Genomic DNA, 6604 nt, shown 5'->3' with positions numbered 1-6604 from the left:
AAGGAAGTGTCTATACTGATCCTTTGCCATCTTTTCAATTGGGTGTTTGTCTTCTCATCATTGAGCTGTGAGTTCTTTATATATTCTGGATGCTATACCCTTATGTGATATATGATCTCCTCATGTTTTCTCCCATTCTGTAGGTTGCAACTCTACTTTCTTGATACTGTCTTTTGAAATAAGTTAATTTATATTTTAAAAGTTAGTTGATTTAAGTGGGGGAAATAGGACTGCTGTATTCAGATGTGGCAAAAAGATGTGTGAATTATGGTTTGGGAAAGTGTCTTCTGTGAAACCACAAGCGTTTGGGGGAAAAAAGAGTGTGAACCTTAAATGAGAAGTAAGTGAATGAGGAGCACCGTCCCTCCATACTGATGTCAGCGGGTTCACTGCTAGATGCACTGGGATCATTTGTTAGTAGATTATGAGGAAGCTTCTATTGTATTTTTTAAATCAGTGATAGGGATTTATTAATGTCTTTTCTGCATCTTTTGAGATGGAGCATCAGGGTTTTCTCCTTGCATTTTCTAATGATTAAGAATTAATGGGATGGTAAGCCCTCCTTTGACTTCTGAAACAAACTTTTCCAGGCCTGGAGCTCTATTTTGTTGACAGAAATGAACCAGAGGGTCGACTTTGACTTGGGGCCTTGCCAGGCAGGCAGGTGTGGGGATCTCAGGAAAGGCAGACATAACTTCAGGGCATTGGTTTGAGCTCAGCTCTGATAGCTGGTCCCTGTTCCCTGCTTTGGTGCTTATGGGCACATGCTTTTGGCCAAATTCCTTAAATTCTTAAAGCCAATTTCCTGAGAATGGGGGTAAAAACAGTGCATCGCTCTCCAAAGGTGTGAAGCTGAAGTGAGGGGTGCATGTGTGAAGCTGAAGTGAGGGGGCGGCGCCACCCTTCCTGTCCGTTATGACAGAAACACCTAAGGATGGAAAGTTCCCAGCCTTCTCTTCCCAGATCGCACACAGTGGGGTGTTTGCCACTTCTTTGTGGAGGTTGAGTGATTCTTTGAAAACTCAGTCCTGGACTAGTCAATATTTCTATCTGATCATACACTTTCTAGGTTTATTTTCTAAGAAAATCACGTCGTTCATATGTATTAGTGTGCAATATCCTTTTACATTTTATTTACATTTTAATATCCTTATGAGTAGTTTTCTTCACTTTGTTCTTTGTTTTAAATGAACTTATTGCTGACTGTGCTGAGTCCTCGTTGTCGTGCACGGGCTGTCTCTAGCTGCGGTAAGCTTGGGCTGCTCTCTAGTTGCCCCGAGCAGAATCCTCACTGTCAGTGGTTTCTCCCGTTGTGGAGCCCCAGCTCCAGGGCAGGTGAGCTCAGCAGTTGTGGAGCACGGGCTTAGCTGTCCGGTGGCATGTGGAACCTTCCTGGACCAGGGATCACACCTGTGTCCCCTGCAGGTGGACTCCGAACCACTGGACCACCACGAAGTCCTTCACTATGTTCTTCCTACTGGTTTTTCTTTTTCTTGAATAGTCTTTTAAGAACTCTATTTTATTGACCTTTTCAAAGAAGCAGCTTTAGATAAAATAACCAGTTCTACTGCTTTCATTTTGTAATTCATAAATTTCTGCTTTTATTTCATTCTTCTCTCTGGCTTTCCTTGGACTTTGTTCTGTTACTCTCTTTCTAGAGTCTTGCATACCTCATTCACTCATGTTCAGACTCACACACTTTTAACAACGGAAGGAGGTGGAGAATGGCACAGGGTGGCTGTGGCCTGAGGTCCTGCTCCAGCCCTGTGGCTCTGTCATCCCTGTGACCTTGGACAGGGCCCTCAACTACTGGGGTGTGGGGCCTAAGAGAGGCTACTGATGCCACCCAGGAGGATGTACCAATGCCAGCTGGTGGCTGGGGCCTGGCAGACACACAGGGAATTCAGCAAAGAGAAGCAGTGAGCTGCTGTCGCCTCCTTCAAGCTTTGACTTCTAACGTTCATCTCCATGGCCAGACCCTGAGCTGGTCCCCAGGAACACAGGTAAACATGATGACTGGCCCTGCCTTCATGGTACACGTTGTTTTTTAACTATGGTAATCAGGCTGTGGTTTACTGAATGGTTACTTGAAGAAGTGACGAGAAGTAGTTCTAAACACTACTGCTTTTTTGAATCTATGGCTCCCTTTGTTCATTGCTTAAAGTATTATTTTTATAAATGTTCCACGGCACTCAAGAAGGTATTCTCTGATACGTTCCACATTCTGGATCAGTCTTTCTGTGTGTTTTTTGGTCTGGTTCAAATCCAGTCTTTTTGTATGAGGAGTGTGGTTACACTCTCAGCACCTCTTCTGGTTCTCCCCACGTCTCCCAAGATCGTTCAGCAGCTCTGTTCTCTGTGTTTTGCTGCAGCATCATTGGAACAAGATCTGCCTGTTTGACTGCTGCCTGCTTGGAATTCCCTTTGTCTGATGTAGACAGGGCAGACCTTCACCCCACCCCACCCCCGGCCTGGCCATGTCTCATTTGCATTTGACTGAAGTACCTGTGGAGAGTATTTTCAACTGGAATTTGAAACTATTTTTACGCCTTTCTGCCTATGTATATGTGTTCACTTTACATTGTTAAATTGGTGCTATTTTGCTTTTTCCACTTGAGGTCACCTTGTGGGCACAGTTACCCTCTGAAAGCATGCACCTGCTCTAGTTGAGGCCCCTGGGCATCCCAGGTGGGAGACTGTTACTGGTGCCTTGTGAGCCACAGCAGCTGGGGCCCAGCATTTTGTGATGACAGATGACTGTCACAGATGCCTTTGGGCAAATCCCTCATGGCCTTGCATTCCCCACTGGAACCCCAAAGGGAAGCAGCAGTTGCCTAGTGCTCCTTGCTCACTGCCCTGTGCCCCCCAGATGGCTCTCAGTGGCCAGTGACGCGCTTACATTTGCTCACTGACTATGAGTGTGTGGTGGTTTCTTGACACCACCTTAATTTCAACCCTTTGGTCGGTGGCATGTTTCCCTGTGTAGATCACCCTCTGGGTTTCCCAAAGTACAAACAGTGAGGGCCTTGTCACTAACGTGTCAAATTAACTCTTTGCTCATCTTGCAGAGTGTGTTTTGACTACCCCCATTTCTGGGGCCTTTTAAGGTCAGAGCTTTGTTGCTTCTTCATCAGGTTGGGACTTAGATGGCCATGCACGTCTCTCTCTCCTGCTGCAATAAGTAAGTGCTGCCTTTTGTTGTGTGTTTGGGGGAGGTGAGTTGAAGGAAGGCTGTGAGGGGAGATGGGCTAGAGAGAGGGAAAGGGACACAAGGGATGTGGGTGAGGGGATGGAGGCTCGGGTCACAGGCCTGGCTCTGAGCCCGCCTGGTGGGCCCCAGGCCTTGGGGTGTGGGGTGTGTGTGAACGGGGTCAGCTCCGCTCACACCTCTCAGCCTGATGTTTGTGGCCCCGAGCAGGTCTGGGTCCCCTCTGAGCCTCTCAGCCTTTCATCTGGACTTTGCAAAGGAAGGGGCTTCTGAGCTTCTCGGGGCTGACAGCAGGGGGCCAGGAGCCCTCTCCCTTTGAGAGGCCGGGGCAGAACTTCCGGATGAAGATTACGGAGCTGGGAGGGTGCACCCACTGGACCAGTCGTGGGCCCAGGGGAGGCAGAGCCTGGCCTGGGAGCAGTGGGTGCTGCGGGCAGGGGGCTGAGAGGGAGAGCTGCGGGAGGTACTGGCCAGGGTCCACAGTGAGCCCCTTGTACCTCTGGACCCTGGAACGCAGGCCCCACTGAGTCGGTGAGAGGAGACACTGGTGGGGACCCTGTGCTTCCGACTTCGTCTTCCAGTCAAGGCAGTTCCCAGGAGGGATTCCACAGATGACGATGGCTGAGACGGAGGACAGCAGGCGAGGCAGGTGGGCATGTCTCTGACCCCAGGCAGCCGGGGCACAGCAGACCTGCAGGACCGTTGGCATTGGTGCTAGGCCTGAGTGCTCAAGTTTCCCCTGGCTCTTAGATTTCCTGTTGTGATGAAAGACTTAAGATTTTTGTCTTTCATCATAAAAGTAATCTGCATAGAGTTAAAAAATCAAGCCATGGAAAAGCTAGAAAACAAAAGTAAAATTCCTTTCCCTCACCCATCCCAGCCCTACTACGCAGAAGTGACTTCTCAAGTGTCTCAGGGTCTCGGAGGTTTCTGCACCCACACACATCCTGTCACCGCTGGCCCTGTCCTAGAAGCATCAGGATTGTAACTCGTGGGTGGGTTTGCCCGTCGGATGTCACGTGCTCCCGGACGCTGTGCAGCACAGCACGACAGCAGACACATCTCTGTGAAGCTGAGGGGACGCGTGTCCCCTGGCTGTGCCTGTGAAAGGGGTGTCCGGGGAGGACTGAGCCTGGGGGACGGAGAGCACGGAGCCGCCGCAGGTGTTTCTTTTCCTAGATGCGGCTCATGGCCGCATCCAGGTTTTGCTTTTCACCTTTGAGTCTGTGAGAAAATGAGCAGGAAAAAGCAAAAGGCGCTGGTGGTGGCACGCCTGGCACTGCTGGGCTGGGGTTCGAGTCCCTGCAGCGTCCCTGCTTCCTTCCGGCTCCCCACTCCAGGCCCTTCCCGCCTCATCAGGCATTGTGGTCCCCAAGGAGAGAGGTGTGGGGGTGGGGCACCCAGGGCCTCTCCCAGGAGCCCTCCAGCCCCGCTCGGCCCCTCAACCCCTGGAGGGGCCTGGCTGAGACAGCAGACATGGAAGGTGGCTGGAGCTCAAGGGCTCTACAGGTTGCAGCCCCCCTCCCCCAGGCCACGTGTGGTGGGCGGACGCGGAAAGGGGAGGACAGCCAGGGTGTGCTCCCCACCTGGCCTTATGCACCCAGGGCTCCTGGGATCAACTCACCACTGCCCTCCTCTCTGCTTCTGAGGGCCAGGAAGGGCTGGGTGGACAAGGTAGGCCTGGCCGAAGTGGGCAGGTCGTGGAGTGGCCCTGGGGAGCGGGGCCTCAACAATAAGCAGGCCTCGGTGCAGAAAACGCAAGAGGGGCCTGAGTGGCCCTGAGCCTGCACTCTCCTGGCACCTGGGACTGGACGCAGGACCCCAGGAGACCCCAGCTCAGAACCCAACAGGGGTGGCCGTGATCCTAGGCAAGCCCCAACACAAGCTGACATTAGGTGCCTCGTCTCTCAGCCTCAGAGTTTCCCTCTGCCCGTCCCCTAACTTTGACCAGCTTCCCTCATTCCCACCTTGCAAGAGGTCAAGAGGATCACAGCCCATTTTGCTGGACCTGGTGCTGACAGTCTGCAACTCGGAACAGGGCTGCCTGGGCTCCAGTCAAACCCTGCGATTCCCGAGGGAGCCCCTGCCCATCACTGCAATAATCTCTCCCTTTAACAACACGCATCCCATAAAGAACAGCTGGAAGCAGGAGGGGAGGTATGCCAAGTTGGCCTGGGACACAGGGCTCTCGGAGCCCAGTTTGAACACCAGGCCCCTGTAGGTCTTCTCAGCTCAAACTCCAGTCACATGATGGGACAGGTTCTCCCAGGAAGCCGGGCTCCCATACCTGGACAAGCCTGAGGCAGACACAGGCTGCAAGCCTGGAGTGGGGTCGGGGGAGGGATGGGGGGCAGAACCAGGAAAGAGAAGGGTGCGGGCCAGCCAGCCTTGGTTAAAGAATTCCTTAATAAGGGGCCTTGGCTTGGGCCTCCTGAATGAGAGCAGTGGCTGCTTTGCCATCATCTGCAATGCCTCAGCCCCTTGGCAAGTTCTGGTGACAGAATCCCTCTTTGGAGATGGTGTTTCTTGAGGGTGGTAAGAGGAGACAGAGGAGGCTATGATCCCAACGAGCAGACTGTCCAGGCCTGGGTGGTGAGATCACCATGTCCACCAAGGTGCCCATCTATCTGAAGCTTGGCAGGCGCAAGGGCAAAAAGAAGCTGTGGGACCTGGCTGACAGGCTTATGCGCATGCATGAGCAAAGGCACAGAGGCACCAGACTTAATGCCAGAGGGGAGCCAACACATGGCAAAAAGAACCTAGGTCTCTGAGTCCAACCTAGCCTGTGAGAGTCAGTTTCCCCATTTCCAAAATAGAGTCAGTGATACCTGCCTTGCAGGGTTGTTGAGAAAATCAGGGCTAACATTGCTTAATTTGCATGTGTGCGTGCATGGTCAGTCATGTCCGACCCTCTGTGACCCTATGGACTGTAGGCTGCCAAGCTCCTCTGTCCAGGGAATTCTCCAGGCAAGAATACTGCAGTGGGTTGCCATGCTCTTCTCCAGCAGATCTTCCCGACCCAGGGATCAAACCCATGTCTACAGCATCTCCTGCAATGGCACATTTACCACTGAGCCACCAGGGAAAGTGTAGTGGGATTTAAACTCAGGTCTGTGAGAACCCAAAGCTGCCATGTCTGAGTGAAGAGAGGTTCTGAAGTGGAAGAGACTGGTGGGGGCATCACAGCTGGTCTACCACCCTAGAGTCCTACCACCCAAGGGCACTGTCCTTCAGGCCCATCTCTGGGCCAGCTCTGTAGGGCCCAACACCACCTGGCAGGGCACGGGGCAGGGGCTCAACCATTTTCACAGGGGACTGTAGGGACAGTTGGCCTAGGAGGAAAGCCCACCCCGTCTTGAGTACCACACCCACTTCCAGAGTTTAAGTTGCCTCCTG

The 6604-nt window shown here is 52.4% G+C and overlaps 1 long non-coding RNA gene across 1 annotated transcript; it reads left to right on the top strand.

Annotated features, from left to right (window-relative positions):
* The first annotated feature begins 3716 nt into the window (after positions 1-3716).
* Positions 3717-4462, top strand: LOC147341891 (uncharacterized). Its single transcript, XR_015157955.1, has 2 exons — positions 3717-3857; positions 4089-4462. It is a non-coding gene; the product is annotated as an uncharacterized LOC147341891 (long non-coding RNA).
* Positions 4463-6604: the final 2142 nt, after the last annotated feature.

Source organism: Bos grunniens, chromosome 29, assembly GCF_055505025.1.
Source record: "Bos grunniens cultivar Pamir isolate PY7600 chromosome 29, Bosgru_T2T1.0, whole genome shotgun sequence".
Classification (NCBI taxonomy): Eukaryota; Metazoa; Chordata; class Mammalia; order Artiodactyla; family Bovidae; genus Bos; species Bos grunniens.
Note: the sequence above shows the minus strand (reverse complement) of the source record. Positions and strands in the feature narration are given on the sequence as shown.